Source organism: Marmota flaviventris, chromosome 6 (genome assembly GCF_047511675.1).
Source record: "Marmota flaviventris isolate mMarFla1 chromosome 6, mMarFla1.hap1, whole genome shotgun sequence".
NCBI lineage: Eukaryota > Metazoa > Chordata > Mammalia > Rodentia > Sciuridae > Marmota > Marmota flaviventris.
This window is the reverse complement of record NC_092503.1, coordinates 19,802,654-19,820,832: the sequence shown is the minus strand read 5'-3', so window position 1 is coordinate 19,820,832 and position 18,179 is coordinate 19,802,654. Positions and strand designations below refer to the sequence as shown.

Sequence of the window (18,179 nt, the reverse complement as noted above, 5' to 3'; positions counted from 1 at the left end):
ATATCCCACAGGCAAGGCTTATATTATGTTCACATAACAGTTTAATAACCTTAAATCATGGTTTTGTGACAAGTAGAGAGGTCCTAACTACCTGCCCAAATTACACATAATCAATGTTGTGGAAGCTTAGGGAAATAGAGTTATGTTGCTAAATTAGAGCATTTTAATTCATAGAAACTATAATTTTCTTTCTATTTATACCCTATATTATTTTGCCTTTTATCATTTAAATAAGTATTTTCCAGAGTTCATATACTGTACTAATGAAACAATATAATCATATATCCTCAAACTGGGCTGCATTTATCTAGTGTTCTGATGGCTTCCTGATAGTATTCTGTAGGGAAAAAGTGTGAGATATTAGCCACTTGCAAATAACAAGGAGATATTTGACATGCTCCAGAAAAAAAATGACACCTTATTCCCTTGATTAGCAAAGCGATCCCACAGCATAGTTCACTGTTAGAAGAAAGCCCAGTGCTGGACTCAAAAATAGAGGAGGTACAACAATTTCTCCTTTATGTGATAAACATTGATTGATCATCTACTATGTGCCAGGCACTGTGCTCTGCTCTGGGAATTCATCAGTGAGCAAAATTCTCTGTCCTCAGAGAGCTGATATCCTACTAGAAGATAATAAATAACTGAATTATATGCTGTTGTAGAAGCTCCATGGTACGAAACCACAGAGCAGGATCATGGCAATGGAGACACGCCCAGAGTGAGCTGCATTTTAAATAAAGTGGTGAAGCTAGGCTGCATTGAGAAGGTTACATCTGCAGGAAGAAATGAAGATGAGTGGGTGGATTCGTTTCCTAGGGCTGCCATACAAAGGACCACAAACGGAATGGACTGAAACAATGGAAACTTAAGTTTCTCACAGTTCTGGAGGTATGAAGTCCTAAGTCGAGCTGTTGGCAGGGCTGTATGCCCACCTAAATCCAGGAAAGAATCCTTCCCTGCTTCTTTGGAGCTCCTGGTGGTGGCTGGCAGTCTTTGGTGCTCCTCAACTTGCATCTGCATTGCTCCAGTCTCTACCGCTGTCCCTTCACATGGCTTCTGTATGTGTCCACCTCTCATTTTATAAGGATCCCAGTAATATTGGATTAAGGTCCACCCTAAAAACTTCATCTTAACTCGATCACATTTAAATAGACACTATTTCCAAATAAGTTCACATTCACAGGTAGTGGGAATGAGGACTTCAACAATTAAACATACAACCATGAGATAATCAGTCATGCAGATATGTTTTTGGAGCCCAGAGACCGGCCCAGAGACCCAGAGACCAACATCAAGAAAGTCATTTTTTTCCTGGTATCAAATGAATGAGGAGGAAAGTAGAAAGGGATGGGGTCAGAGAAGAACCAGAGGACAGCCCATCTAGAGCTTTGGAGGCCATCAGTAGGCTTTGCTTTTAAACACTGGATGAACAGGGGATCTTGGGGGTTTGATTCATACCTTTAAAGTCTCATTTTGGTAATGGTTTTGAAAATAAGTTACAGAGGCAAAGGAAGATGAAAAGAAACTAATTAGAAGCTTATACTGATACTCCAGCTAGGACAGTGGCCTGGATCAGGGTGGTGGCAGTGGAGTTGGTAAAAAGTTGCTGGATGGAGTCTGGGTATATTTTAAAGATATAGCCTGGGGACTTCCTTATAATTTTGATGTGAGTGGAAGAAAGAAGACTCAAAGGCAGTTCCAAGGATTTTGCCACGAGCAACTGGAATGATGAAGCCTTCTGGTGGAGCAAAGTGTGGAGGTTGAGATGCCTCATTTAGGTGGTGTAATATTTGAGATGCCATTTTAATATTGGGGAGGAGATACTGGATGGTCAGTTGTGCACAAATGTTGGAGTTCGGAGTGGGATCCGACAGAGAAGCTGTCTCTTGCCAGAGAACATCTGTGCAAATTAGTAAAAGATACCCCTCTGAACAGCCAAACTCTGGGCCAGGTGTGTTCACCCCCACCTCTCTGCTCACCAGAGGCTTCTGCTAGGCCTGTTTATATAATTTTTGAGCAGTGTGTCCAACAGGTCCTTCCTTTATCTTTCCTTTGCCCTTCTCTGTAGGAATCCAGGTTCTGATTTTTCTGCCCTCTCAGAATGACCTTGGACAGATGTGAGGAGGGTGGAAGGGTGAAGACTCAGTGAGAGACTGACACTAGTCATTCTTCCTAGACAAACAGGGGTTCTTTTCTGCTTTGGTCCTTTCAGGTGAGGAGAGGTCCCCAGTGGAAAGCCAGGCCACTTCTTGTCTCCTCCAGGGTTCAGTGATTCCTCCAAATATGCAGGTCTTTTCTCTGTACCTGCCAATGGTACACAGAGTTCCATGCATAGTCATGCCCTCTTTTGGGGTGATCAGCATCCCGCCAGGGTAGGTTATTGCTCAGCAAGTTGAGCCACCTGAGAAATAAAAAGTTGAAATAATTAGTAAGAAATAGAAACAGATCCAGAAATTAGATATAAAAAGGGGAGCGCTTGATAGGTCTTTCAGTTCTAATAGGAGCTGGAAATGAACAACTGAAAAATGGCCCTGATTCTTTATTTAAGGGGGAATACATCAAAGGCAGGGATAAAGTTGGGAGGAGATTTGGTTTGGTGCTTGCTTGGTGCTTGTTTCTGGTATGGCAAGGGTCTTGCTGTAAACAAGTTGATTGGCATTTTGGCAAGCCACACCCATCTCAGAGAGGTTGTGGGGCTCTAGCAGTTCACCTCATCTGCCATCCTGTACTGAACTTGTGATGGAGCTGGGTAGGAAGCCACATGAACCAAGCGTTCTCATACCAGCAGGTTTGCTGTTGGGAGTTCCCAATACCAGGCTTTCCTGCCTAATGGTTTCAACATCGTTTTAGTCCAGCACAGTTCACGAATGGCTCAGCAATGCCCCATATAACAACATTTAGATGAACTAGGGACCACCTGTACAATGGGGGTCCCATAGAATTCCTATTGCTGAGAGATATGATAGGCCTAGTGATGTTGCTGTGCAATGTATTACTCCTGTGCTTGTGGTCTGCTGATGTGAGTAGTCCTACTGCACTGTCAGCTGTATAAAAACACAGCACTCCACAATTATATATGGTATATAATACTTAATGATAATAAGTGATGGTGTTACTGGTTTATATATTTACTATACCATAACTTTTTATCATTATTTTAGTGTACCCCATCTACTTATAAAAATTTTCAAAGTTTAAGATAAAACTATGCCAAATTACTCCAGCAGCAACCTCATAAATGTTGTGTTCACTGCTTTTCTCGATTGCATCAAGAGGCCAAGTCAAATGATCAACCTAGACCATTCAGGTTGTGTAAGTACACTCTATGATGTTTGCACAAGGACAAAAGGGCTTAACAATCCCTTTCTTAGGTCACATATCCATTGCTAATGATGTTTGACCATACTCTCATTTTTAAGTTTATAACTCTAAGATGCTTAGTGGTTATTTACTAAAATTATAAAATTTTGATGGCAAAACTGAAACTGGTATATTTCAAGGCTTACTGAGAACTCTGTCAATATTCTGTGAAGAAGTATGGGGCCACCCCATATATGTTGTCCCTACCAATACCCCCCCCTCCTTTATTATAACTCCTTGCTGGGATTATTGGGATCACCACAAACTTCAAAACAGGATCTTTGCTGATTGTACTGTTGGTGTTGTTCTGAGTTTGTCATACTTAACAATTGCCCTTCTGTTGGTATTTGATAAAAAGAAAACATTAACTTGCCATTTTTTAATTATAATTTAGTTTGTTGTGGGTTTTGTGACTGAGACTATGTATGACCTGATACATAGAAAAATGGGGTCCTGTTTTCCAATAACTAGCCTTGAAGACTACTGAGAATGGTGGCTCAAATATTAATATGGATTATCCCCGTCACCACTGCTCAGGCATGCACAGACAGAGGCAGCCAACATTCCTTCCATATCTTATTTGGGGGTGGAGGAGGTGGAAGAGTACAGCAGAATATTTCAGCTTTACCTTGATGGGCCCCAGTCCTTGCTGCTGTGTTTCAGTGGCTGTTTGTTAGAGTTTATACATGAGGTGCCCCTCAAAAACCTCATGTGTGAGACAATGCAAGAAGATTTAGAGGAGAATGATTGGGTTATGAGAGCCTTTACCCAATCAGTGAATTAATTCTCTGATAGGGATTAACCAAGTGGTAACTGAAAGCAGATAGAGTGTGGCTGGAGGAGGTGGGTCATTGGGAGCATGGCTTTGGGGTATGTATTTTGTCCTGGTAGGGAGAGCTTTCTCTCTGCTTTTGGGCACCATGTTCCCAGCTGCCTCCCTCTACCACACTTTTCCACCATGATATGGTGCCAAATTTTGAGCTCCAAGGAACGGACTTGGCTTTTTGTGGACTGAGACCTCTGAAACCATGAGCCCCTAAATAAACTTTTCCTCCTCTCATTGCTCTTGTCAAGTCTTTTGGTCAAAGTAACAAAAAAGCTGACAAAAACACTGTCCTTATTTGCTTCCCTCTCCACACTGCGTTCTTTCCTGCGTTCCTTTCCCCATCTCCAATTCAGCACTAAGGCGACAGACATTTTCAGCAGAAAGACACATTAAGAAGCAGAGTGGCCAGGCATGGTGGCACATGCCTATAATCCCAACAGGTCAGGAGGCTGGTGTAGGAGGATCGTGAGTTCAAAGCCAGCCTTAACAAAAGTGAGGTGCTAAGCAACTCAGTGAGACCCTGTCTCTAAATAAAATACAAAATAGGGCTGAGGATGTGGCTCAGTGGTCGGGTGTCCCTGAGTTCAATCCCTGGTACCAAAACAACAACAGCAACAACAACAAAAATGCAGAGTGGTACAGTAGAAAAAGCCATATTGGGATTTAATGTAGAAGATGTCAGTAGATTTCCACTAGTTTCTTTTTGATACCTGGGATTAAACCCTGGGCAATCAACCACTGAGCCACATCCCCAGCCTTTTTTTGTATTTTATTTAGAGACTAGGTCTCCCTGACTTGCGTAGGGTCTTGCTAAGTTGCTGAGGCTGGTTTTGAAACGGTGATCCTCCTGCCTCAGCCTCCCCAGCTGCTGGGATTATAGGTGTGTACCACCATACCCAGCTCCATTGCATTTTGGAAGGGCTAAAAATAATAGCCAATTATTACTGCTTATAAAAATCAGATAATTAATTTTATGACTACATAGTGAAGCAGGGAAGAGAATCCTACTCACCTTAAATTACCAGGCGACTCAGAAGAACTTCCCTTACTTTCAGAAATGCAGTTTACATTACCTAGCTAATTGTTTATTTCCACAGTATTTATTGTTTGTCTGTTCACAAATCAGGCTCTGGTCTCGGCTTAGGGACCACTCTCGACTTCATGTTGGTGGAAAGAATTGGTCCAAGAGGTCAAGGTAAGGCAGAGCCAACTCTAAGCTGGCTGTGCTTTGAGTACCTCAGATGAACTGGAGGAGCAGCTGAACCAGAGCACACACTCTACTGAGAAGAGAGACCAGCACGTAGACAGCCTGGCAGAGGTGTTGCATACTAAATTGTGGACTGCATTGTGCTTCAATTCCTTTGACAAAGCAGATGCTGATTTAGTTGACACATGGACCAAACTATAAGCAAATGAACATTAGTAGAGAAAAGATTTCCTCTTTTTCTTTGTATTAGGAGAGGAGCAGTCATTGTCAGCAAAAATTGTACCCAGGTTGGGAATGTTTCCTGGTGTTGAGTGCAGCATCACATCTAAAGCATCTGCATTATTATTCAGATTGGGATCTGCTGGTGTGATGGAAGATGAAAAACAGGATTTTTTGTTGCTCAGTTCTTTTCCTGTGAGTCTGAACTGTTTGCTTCATGTGTTGTTTTTAGTGGCAGTCTGAAAGACCTCAAGATGAATAACTCACTTTCAAGATAGCAGCTGTGGAAATATGTCGTTAAAAGAAAGAAAGATTTTGGCTGTTCAGCACACGTGCTAACTAAGACTGTCACTTTTGTATGCATTGGCTGGGCCAATGTCTACTGGGAATGGTTGGTAGCCCTAAAATGCTGGGACAGACATGTTAAAGAAAATGAAGGAAATTTATTTATCGCCATTCCATTGGCACAAAATGTAGAGGTAAAGAAAGATTTACATTACCCCTAGATTTAATGTACTTGGATGAACCACATGCAAAATTTCCTTTATTATTAGCTACAGGATGATTAAAGTATTTAAACATTTCAGGAAGAACTTAGAAAAACCATGTGGTTAGAGCAATTTAACCATCCAATCCTTTATTTTGTTTCATAGAGCATGTCTCATGATTTTTAGGAACATAAAACTACTGCCATTATCATTGTTGTTATGCAGAATCATTTGCTGCAAAACTTATGTGCTAGAACTCAGGTTGAGCCATGTGCCATTATGCAGGTATCTTTTAATTTAAAAGCATAACTCCACCCAGTGCCTTGGATATGTGACATATGGAACTTTGCAGTAGTGCATGGGGGTAGGAAACCACCTGGAAGAGAAGAAAGAAAAACACAGCAACTTCTCCTGAAGAACCAAAATTTATCTTCTGGATTGGAGAAGATTGCTGGAGAATAGCTTTTGAGTTTGTTTTTTAAATTATGGACTCTTTCTGAGAAACAATTCCATTATTAAAAATTTACCTTGTCTCAACCATCAAAAAGATAATAGATACATCTTTCCTTTAACTCTAGGAGAGAAAAATAAGGTATTTTAGTCTCCCCTTTCATACTATAGAACAGCAAGTAAAAGAGCTCTTTCTTCCCGAAGAGTCAATAAAACAGTCTGTCTTCTCAACAGATATGTAGCATAGGTCACTCATAGATCATCAGAAATGAACACCAAGCTTGCCACAGCCCTCCCATATCTTAGCCATGGTCCTCAATTCAGGGAAAGAAACTGTACAAGGGGAAATGGAGGATGAAGAAAAGAAAAACAGATACACATAAAGAGAAAAAGTGGGGCCAGATGGGTAGCCAACCTCCAAAGGAGTTTGACTGACACCAGAGCTAGCTCAGAACGTTTATTATTTAGCTTTCATCAAAAGGTTATTTGTGGGAAAGTTTCAGCAAAACAGACAATCTGAGGGATGCAGGACTGGAGAGACATTAGGGTCATCTTGTTATGCTCAGAATTTTCTATCCCTGGGAGCTAGTGCCTGAGCTCCAGTTCCTGTCTGATATAATTCTGTGCCTTTGTACACAGAGTTTCCTCAGCTGGCATTACCATAGCAATGGGCCATTTTGACCTGCATGCACCTTGGCACAGGAAGTTCTCAGTGAAAATGCAGCCATGTGAGAGTCAGAAAGCTCATGATTCAAATCACTGATTTCCACACAGGCTGATGTCCTTCAATGCTGAGAGTTGTGCGAGACCCACCAGCTGGGATGTTCTCCATCCTCTGCTGCAGCACACACCACACATCTCTTTGAAGCCGTGGGTTAGTTAGAGGTAGTTAAGGGTCTAAAAGATGCCTGATTGCACCATTTCTTGTTCTCCTTCTTTACCATGAAAGAGGGTTTGGGAGACTTTCAGAGTCTTCATCAGGTATTTGCCCTAGTGCCAATGCATAATTGTAAAGAGAGCTGGGCACTGACGGGCTAATACAAGTAACACAGAAAAACATGTGATTGTGATGACTCAAAGAATCACCATATCAGCATCCACTTAGTGGAGAAAACATTTGGCCTTTGGTTTTGTGATTGGCTTATTCGCTTAGCATAATATTTTCCAACTCCATCCATTTGCCTGCAAATGCCATAATTTTATTCTTCTTTAAGGCTGAGTAACATTCTATTGTGCATATATATCACAGTTTCTTTATCCATTCATCTGTTGAAGGGCATCTATGTTGGTTGCACAGTTCAGCTATTGTGAATTGAGCTGCTATAAACATTGATGTGGCTGTGTCCTGTGGTAGGCTAATTTTAAGTCCTTTGGGTATAGACCAAGGAGTGTTATAGCTGGGTCAAATGGTGGTTCCATTCCAAGTTTTCTGAGGAATCTCCATACTATTTTCCAGAGTGATTGTACCAATTTGCAGTCCTACCAGCAATGAATGAGTGTAGCTTCTTCCCCACATCCTCATCAACACTTGTTGTTACTTGTATTCCTGATAACTGCCTTTCTGACAGGAGTGTAATGAAATCTCAGATGGGGGCAGCGGGTAAGGGAAGAATGGAAGAACTTCAGATTGGGCAGAGGGAAATGAGGGTAGGGGAGGGGGACTGGGGGTGGGAAGGACGGTAGAATGAGACAGACATTTGATAATGTCTGTACATGTATGTTTCTTAAGTGCCCAGACTGCATCATGTACAACCAGAGAAATGAAAGTTGTACTTCATTTGTGTACAATGATTTGAAATGCATTCTGCTGTCATGTAAAACTAATTAGAACAAATAAAAAAAGAATCACCATATCTTCAAGAAATTATTAGTCAGAGGCAGCATTATAATTTTCACTGGGAATGGCAATTTTACTTTTTACTGGGTAGATGAGGCTAATGTAGTAAATAGGTTTATCCACCATTTTAGACAATGCTAATATCAGAATTATATACATACGATTATGTAGGTGATATGTGACTAATTACTTCTCTCTCTTTTCCTCTTTTGGATATCTGAACTTCTGCCTTTAATACCTCAAGGAGGTCATGATATAATATAACAGAAAAACAAAGAAAACAAATCTTAACTTTTGTGTTTCCAATGCCTAGGTTCCCAGGGGCTCCTAAGACCTAGAATTACACGTGGTCTAAGGGGAGCCAATTCTTTGCTTCAGCGTCTAGAAGGGCTTAAGTCATGAGAGAAGGGGAAGTTACAAGTTAAGCAGTGGTGTTAGATGCTGAGGGTTGCTGAGAAAGGGGTCCCAATCCTGCTCCCCAGGGTCAATACTGTGACACTTAAGTAGTCTGGGGTGATCTAAGAGCAGAGAGGATACAAGCTTAGAGGAAGGATGAGGGACTAGGGGAGGTGAAGAGGTAGAAATACAAGCAGTAAGACACTCTTTCCATGTTCTTAGTTGTGGCTGGCTTGGAAGCAATAAAGTAGGGGCTACATGTTTCCAGGCAGACAGGACTAAAACAATTTCACAGAGCTCTTGTTGTCTGTGTGACTAAATGTAGCTTGATACTACTTCACACACACACAACCTGAGATTCCCATAATCCTCAGTGGAGAAGGAACAGCTAAATGTTTCTTAAGTGCCCCGAGGGAAGGTGGGAACAGATCAGCAAGCTTGTTGGTAGTGAAGGATAGGATCAGTGCAGTTGCACACCTGAGTATAGACAGCTCAAGACCAGGTAGAACAATGTTCACCTTGGCAAAGCCATTTAAAACCTGTGAGTAACTTAAGTGCCAAGAGACAAAAAAGCATCTCGGCTTTAACTTGACTGCAAAGTGTGGGGTAAGGGAGAATGATCAGGTGATAGGGAAAAATATTAACATTTGGGGATCTGGAGAAAGCTATACAGAACTTTTTTTTTTTTTGTATTTTCTGAAAGTCTAAAAATGTTTCAAATTAAGATTTAAAAAATTAAAGAGAGAAAAACATTAAAAAATAAAATATGAAGTACATAGAGAGGTCTGGGTCATGTCAAAGAGCTACAGATTATCATTGATTCAGAAAGAGTAACCTTGCTCTACTGAATTAGTAATAGCTGGAGGTCTTTTCACATCTGAAAAGAGAAGAAAAACAGACTTACAGAATCTTGAGAAGACATAGTGGTAAGAATCGACAAAGAATGTTAATTTCTTTTAGGATGAAGTTTATAAAAAAAAAAGAAGTGAATGGCATGAAACTGTCCATAGACAGCAAAAAGTTGGGGTTTGGAAAATTTGAGCTGTTGGAGAGTTAATTAAGTGGGAAAATGTCTGATTTTTACCTAGAAGCACTTATTTCAACTTATATTTAGTGCCTTTGTTTGTTATTTAATTCATTGGAGCGTATATAAAGTACTGTGTACTTGATGTGGTGGGAGCTAGGAGGAACAGGGCTAAGTGGTAGCTCTGAAGGTTCACTTTCCAGATGTTTATGAGTCTTTAGTGGTAACAATCAAATAGGAATACAACCTGAAAGGATAGACTGTAATATCAACAATATAAAGTATATATGCAAAATGCCGTGGAAACAAAATAAGAATTATTTTTATTGGAGGGAAAAAAAGACTTTTCGGAGGCAGGTAGGGTGTGACTGGGGGAAGTAGGTCACAGGGGGTGAGACTCTGTGTTTATATTTTGTCCCTGGTGAGCAGGACTCTCTCCCTGCTTCCTGGCTGCCATGTCCTGGCTCCTTCCTTCTGCCATACCCTTCCACCATGATGTTATCTCTCACCTGGGGCCCAGAGGTTCTGAGTTGTCAACCACGGACTGAACTTCTGAAGCCATAAGCCAAAATAAACTTTTCCTCCTCTGATTGTTCTTGTCAGGTCTTTTGTTCACAGCAATGCAAATCTGACTAAACGTTTACCTTCTCTTCCTATCTGGAATATATTTTGTCATTCAGTTTGAAATAGGGATCCAATATAATACTTCCTCTCCCCTCACTGTCTAACTAGTTATCTTGGACTCTTTCCTCTTTTTACCTCTCAAAAATCTGAGCAATCACCAAGTTCTACCAAATCTACCTATGAATATTTGTCAAAAATTTCCATTTTCTTTACCCTTATCATCAGTACTTCAAGCATAATCATCTTTTACTGAAGCGTTTCAACAGTCTTCTAGCTATTTCTGGCACCCATACTTCTTGCCTCTCTGACCTATTTTCAATCGTAAAATCTTATAATGACTTTATCTTATAAGCTTCGTATGTCAGTTTCTTCCTGCTGCCCTTAGATGAAGTCCAAATTTTGATAGAACCAGAGCACTCCATGATCTGGCTCCTTCCTACTCTAAACACGCTAGTATTCTTTGTATCCAGCCTAGGGAGAGGCAGTGTTCTGTCCACCAGGCTCTTCTATAAGCCAGGACAGATCTTGGCTAAGCTTCCGCTTCAGATCTTGGCTTACAAGTCCTTTCTCACAGAAGTCTTCCTGATTAGAGGTTCATCCATCTTTTGAATACCCCACTAGCACCCTACTCATCTCTTTTAGGATGTGTTTAATTCTTTTATGGTCTGATGTTCCCACCAGCCTATAAACTCTATAGACTTTCTTCTCTTACCAGCACCCAATATGGCTCTTGGGTACATAGAAGATGGTCCAGATGAATTTATGGACACATGAAATCCATACCTTCCCTATTGATGTTGTTTTGTATTGAATCCTTCCTTATAATATTAAAATCTTTATTTTGACATTTGTTTCACTTCCTGTGATTATATTTAACTATCTATCTAGCTACCTACCTATACCCTATATCATTGATCTACCTACCCATCATAATCCATCTATTTTATGATATTACCATGCATATTATTTCTAGATTAGCACACAAATCCTTAGGATTACTACTAGGTTTATGCAAAACTACTTTTCCCATACAAAAGCATGTTATGTTTCTCCATTTAGTCGTGACTTTCATTAAGTGTCTAAAAAATATTTATAATTTTAAAAACCATTAAAATTGGAAGAAGATGTAAGTACATGTTTAATCTCTAGACAGAAAATGATTTTCTAAATATTAAGGCAATGAAAGAGCTAACAATGGTGATGTCTGATATAACTCTATGACAATGAAAATAAAAATGCATATGCAGACACATTATGAATAAAATTAAAAGACAAGGGAGAAACTAGGAGAATAATTGAATAGAGATGCCAAATGGTTTCTATCTTTACCACATAAATAAATGACAAAAGATGACAGAAGAAACACAAATACCTCAAAGATAAGTGGGAAAAGAACTTGATCAATTTTCAGAGAAGGAATTTAGAGTAACAGAGACCATTCTCTTTTAAGTAATTCTGATTCTGACATGTCTCCATTTGCCCCACTTGTTTTTAGTTCACTTGTAAGGCTCTACTCTTTAGGTGAATGATACCTACTGGGTTTTAAAAATGGCTAACCCTTTGTTAACTCTAGGTTGCAACCTTTAAAGGTTTTATTTCAACTTTTCCTCTGTCTTGTTTTATTTAGATCTCTAAGTTCAAAAGAAAAACATAGAAGAAATAGATATCTTCTATGTTTTGTAAAGAGAAAGATCTGGGTACTTGATCTACTGTGTACATGTATAAACCAATGTTCTTTTCAGTTACATGCTGATTTCAATATCCTAACAGTCTATTCGAATTTTCTTGTCACTGATCCAAGTGTTATACATTCAGTTGCTTTCAGGAATCAGGGCCTGAATTTTCTTGGATAATCTCTTTTGTTTTGTACATTTAAACATGAGAATGTTACTTGATACAATTGCTGAAAGTTTATCAGGGAACTGGTAAGTTCATTTTAACAAAAACTGAGAAAGTTATCACTGTATACTGAAAACATCAACACGCTGAGGACATAGAAATAGGGACTGTTCCAGCCACCAGACATGCAGTGGGGTGTGTAATGCGGTGTTATTGCTGTGCATGATACAGGTCAGGTTTGAACAGAGGCAGCACATAATATCCTCTTCTTTCCAGTTCAGGAACAATCAGGAAGGAAAGAGAGAGAGAGAGAGAGAGAGAGAGAGAGAGAGAGAGAGAGAGAGAGAAACCAAATGTCACCTTATGTCACCTTTGTTGATTTAAGAGTATCTGGCTTGACCTATAGTGATAATTGGTCATGCCAATTCTCATTTAGCATTCTTCCCTGCACCATGCTACCACATTGAATGTACCCATCTGAAATCTCAGCTTAAGACAAAACCTGTCCCATTAGCTTACAATGCAAACTAAGAAATCATCCTACAAGAAGTTAGAAATGTGTGCATGGTGGCCAGAAGCAGCGGTAAGGGGAAGGGACTGAGTGCACACGCTCAGTAGTTCCTTTGGAGAGTCGAGGATTTTCTTAATTGACTGGCCTCATTCTGGAGAAGCTTGAGAGGACTGATACTATTTTCCCCCAAGGAGCGGAGCTTTCTTGTGTATTTAGGTGTAAGAAGTAGGAGATAAGCCTGTTGAGTTTAATGCCTAGGTTGAGGTCTGTCCCTGTACCTCTCAGGCAGAGATATCTTACCATCTGGACTTCCTTTACCCCAACCAACCACTGAGCCTCAGTCTGTCTTCTTGTGGCCTCTGGAAGGCAGCACACGTGTGCAGTGGACTTACACCTCAGTTAAGTCAGTTCTGAGACCTTGCTGTTTTCCAGGGATAACAGCATTCCTGTTGTAATTCCCATCCATATTAAGTCTAGCCTTGTGATTCACACAAGTGCAGTTAACAGTTCTTCAGGGAGATCAGATGGCAGAATAAAGGTATTCTAATAAATGTGGGATTTAAATGAAATTTCCACGTCAAAGAGAGATCAAAATCACTTTCTTTTGTCCAAAACACTAAGGTCCCAAATCTTTACATTAAATTTTAAAGAAATTAGATTTCAAAAATCGTGTCACCCAGTTTCTCTTTTCTGTTCAGTCTCAGAGTAATCTACTCCGAAGTCAAAAAGATTGAGTTCCTTAGCCATATTTTGAGCTGCCTTGTGTTGGAATAAATGAGGTTCTCTCCACCCTAAGCCTCTTTTGTGTGTCAATTGTTTTATCTTTTTTTTTATTTGATGTAATTGTAGACTCATATGCAATTGTAAGAAACAATATGGAGAGGTCCTATGTACCTGTTTTAGTCAGCTTTTTCACTGCTGTGACTAAAGGACTCAACCAGCACAATTGTATGGGAAGGAAAAACTTTATTTGGAGGTTCAGAGGTCTCAGCCTGTGGACAGCATGAGGCATGACATCATAGTGGAAGAGTGTGGTGGAGGAAGCAGGTCACATGGTGATCAAAAATCATAGAGAGAGGTCTGCACTTGACAGATACAAATATATACCTCAAAGCCATGCCCCTAATTCACATGTCTTCCAGCCACACTCTACCACTTCGGTTCCCACTCAGTTAATCCTATCAGGGGATCAATTCACTGATTGGGTTAATACTGTCACAACCCAATCATTTCTTCTCTGAACCTTCTTGTATTGGCTCACACATGAGCTTTTGGAGGACACCCCACAGCCAAATTATAACACCCCTAATGTCACCCCCAGTGAAGACCTCTTATGTAACTACAGCATAATACCAAAGCCAGGAAACCTGATGTAGGTATTGGTATAATCCCAAACTGTTATTCGGATTTCATCAGTTTTACTTGCACTGTGTGTGTGTAGCTCTGTGTGTGTTTGTGTGACCACTGCCACAATCAATATAGGGCTGTTCCATCACCCTAAATATTCCCATGCTACCTCTTTATGATAGCATTCATGCCCATCACTTTACCTCATTCCTAACTCTTGGCACCCACTGGTCTGTTTTCCATTGCTCTAGTTTTGTTATTTGAATAATAGTACATTATTGAAATCATATAGTATGTGATCCTTTGAAATTAGAAACTTTCACTCAATACAATGCTCTTTAAATACATTCAATTTGGGGTGTGTGTGTGTGTGTGTGTGTGTGTTTGTATTGTATTATTCCTTATTGAAGGACATTTGATTTTTTTTCTAGATTTTTTACTATTATATATGAAAAACTGTTATGGACATTTGTGTAGACATTTTTTATAGAGAAAGTTTTCATTTCTCTAATACAAATACACAGAATTACCATTTCTGTGTCATATGGTAAGTATATGTTTAGTATTTTATTAGAAACTGCCAAATTATTTTTAGCGTACCATTTTACATGCTTATCAGAAACACACGAGTGATACATTTTCTCTACATCCTCACCTGCATTTTGTGCTGCCACTAACTTTTTTTTGTTTTAGCTATCTTTATGTGTGTATTAATACTAACTGGAGCTGTTATTTGTGTTTGCTTAAAGACTAGTGATGTTGATGTTTATCATCTTTTCATATGCTTTATTCATATATATAAACCTTTATAGTATAATGTCTCTGCATATACTTTCCCCATTTCCTAATTGGATTACTTATATTTTTATTTTTTTACTGTTGAGTGTTTAGAGTTTGTTATATATTGTAGATATGAATACTTTGTCAGATATGTGGTGATGTGTTTCATTTTTAAATTTCAAAAGAAATAACGAAACACTTAATATTACAAGACCAACCTCACAGCCATGAAATTCAAAACACCAAGCAAAATTTTAATCCCAAATATAATGTTTCCAGAACCTAGGATTTAGTCTACTACAAATCTCTGTTATTGCTACTAAAGATCCTAAAATAAATTCCTTGATGTCTGATGAAAGGCAGATAGACAGAGATAATCTTGTTTTAAAGTTTACTGGGATGCCAGTAATCCAGACACTAGGGTCTGTCTATAATCAAAAACTCAACTTTAAGAAATTGTTCATCAAGGTGAGTTTGGTAACATGCATCTACTATAAAAGGGAGAAAACCTATTTATCCATGAGCAGGTCTCCCCGAGGCTGCCACCTGTGTCTTTGGCTATGAAGCATACTTCTTAGGGTCAGTTTTCCCTTGTCTCCACATTTTTCTCTCTTAGCTGATGCCTTGTGAAAGCTGCTGCTATTCTTTTAAAGATTGGTTCCTTATAAGTCCATGAGTGTGGAAAATGATAGTTCTATCAATTTAAGATCATAATATTCAACTCAGCTGCATTTGATTTTATTATTCAACAATACCTTTGGAAATCCTAGCAAATCAGATGACAGAATCCTAGTTAATTCTTTATTGGCAAATTATCTTGCCTTCCTGAGTCAATGAGATTCAGCTGCAGTGGCAGGATGGGCCCATCATGGCCATTCTTGGTATTTATACCTTTGTGAAATTTCTTCTTCTTGAGTATGGGCAGGACCTGGACTTGCTTCTACCCAACAGAACCTGGCAAAGGGGATGTCATTCCTTTGATGGTTACATTATATAAGACTTTCTTTGCTGGCTTGACTTTAAGTAGACATGTTAAGGAAGCCCATCCAGAAAGTAGCTGGACACCTCAGTCCTGTACTCTCAAGGAAAAGAATTCAGCCAACAAAATACACGAGACGGGAGCAGATTCTTCACAGGCAAACTACCAGATGAGAATGTAGCCTGAGTGACACCTCGGTTGGAACCATTGAAGTCCCTAAGCAGAAGATGCAGCTAAACTTGGCCCAGATACTATGAGAAGATATATGTGTGTTGTTTTAAATCACTAAACTTGTTACCCTGCAATAGTAGCCTAACATAATTTTCTTCCCCCTAGATTTTTAAAAAATGTATATGACACTGGGAACAATGCTCAGTAAGTACTTTTGTTCATTAAACTTTATATATTGATAACTTACTTTATAGGGAATGTTTTCAAGGAATGTGATCACTATATGTTCTTTTTAATTTTTAGTGCTAGGAATAGAATTCAGGGCCTTGCTCATGCTCAGCAAGTATTCAGCCTCCAGCCATGCCCCAGGGCCCTCCCAGTCCTTTTTAGCTTCAATAGGGAGTGCCACATTGTCTTGGGAAAGCTCTAAGTGCTCTAATGAGTCACATTTTGCCCGCAAACTTGTGAGAGAACAATTTCTCTTGTATCCTCAATAGCAGCAGATCCTGATAGAGGTTTATAATTCTTTTCAGCCTCAAAGGTATAAAAAGATATCTCATTGTTACTTTAATTTAGATTTCAGTGCCTACCAGTGAGAATCTGCCACATTTTTATGATTCCTGATCACAGAGGTTAGCTCTTCTGTGAAGTGATTTTTCATTTTCTCTTCCCCTTCAGGGTTTTTTTTTTTGGGGGGGGGCTTTATTTTGTAATAGGTCTTAGTGTATTATAATTAACCTTCATTCTTGTCTGTTGCAGATTTCTTTTACCCAAGTCTATTTATTTTTGTTGACTTTGTTTACTGAGGATTTTTTCATAGTAAGAGTTCACATTGTTTTTGCTAAAAGCAGATAATCTATCTTCATTAATAACTTCCAAGTTCCCAGTTTTGCTTCGAAGGTCTTCTATTTTTCTTATCAAGAGGCTTATAATTTTAAGCATTTTGTTTTTACACTTGGAATACTGAAGGTTCATCTTGATTTTCTTTAGGATGTGTATAAACTATATATAAACTTGTACTGGCAAAATAGAATGAATTAACCCAAGAAAAGGTAGAAAAACTATAAGCTAATTACTATAAAGACCCAGAGAAGTAATTTTAAAAATGTACTGTTGAAAAGGATGGCTGTTCCACATAAATCTACAGCTACATTTTAACATTTTAACTATTCTGTGAATATGGATAATTCCAATGGAACTTAAATCTTTATTACTCAAAACGTGATCTCAAGACCAGCCGTTTATTAGAACTATGGCAAAATCTCAGCTGCCACCATGACCTAATGAATCCGAACCTGAATTTTAACAAGATCTCAGGTGATTTGTACACACACTGGTGTTTAAGAAACACTGATAGAAACCATGGCAGGGGATAAAAGAGTTAGAAAGCTCCAAATCTTCACAGCTATTGCTTTAGACCTCCTTGCAGTGCTTACTTACACTGGTTTCAATTGCTCCCACATCCCTGGTGTGTTTCGTGTCTCTTTCCACACTTCAACCATTTTTAACTCTCATTTTTCTTTAATCGTGTTTGTCATAGATTTATCTATTTTACTCTTCTTTTTCAGAAACAGGTTTTTGATTCTGCCACTATGTTCTCTCATTTATTTCAGCTTTGAGTTTATCTAATTCATCAAGTTTCTTTTGATTTAATTTAGTCTATTTTCTAAATAAATGTTGTTGTTTTCTTTTTGTTCACAACAAAAACATACTTTACTTTGAGTACAACAGATTCTGGTGTGCCTTGTAGGTTTTGGCCAAAGTTTTCATTTTCCTTTTTTCTTTCTTTTATCTACATGTAATGATGGTTTTTAATTTCCAAGTGAACAAAATATTTTTTATCAGTATTCTTGTATTATACTGGTACTTTTTATGTTAAAAAGTATAAATCTTATTGAGCCCAATTATGTTTTTGAATTTTGCAAATGTTACATAGACATCCAAAAATTGTGCATTCTTTATATCTATTAAATGAATGATCATTCAATCCCTTTTTTGTCTTTACTTTTTAACTTCATTTTCTCTCAGATTTGCATAGAAAGAGGTCCTTATTTAGTACTCTGGCTATAGATACACACATAGATCAAGGTTTGCTCTTACTACTCTTCATCTTCTGTC

The 18,179-nt window shown here is 38.8% G+C and overlaps 1 protein-coding gene and 1 long non-coding RNA gene across 4 annotated transcripts in view; one reads left to right on the top strand and one right to left on the bottom strand.

Moving 5' to 3' along the window:
- The window catches only part of Grm1 (glutamate metabotropic receptor 1), a 380,075-nt gene that overhangs the window by 43,266 nt on the left and 318,630 nt on the right, over positions 1-18,179 (top strand). The gene's annotated exons all lie outside the window — the stretch shown is intronic.
- Positions 1,032-18,179, bottom strand: part of LOC139706185 (uncharacterized) — a 99,621-nt gene continuing 82,473 nt past the window's right edge. The window contains exon 4 of the long non-coding RNA XR_011707829.1: positions 1,032-2,404. This is a non-coding gene — a long non-coding RNA (uncharacterized lncRNA). The remainder of the gene's footprint in view (positions 2,405-18,179) is intronic.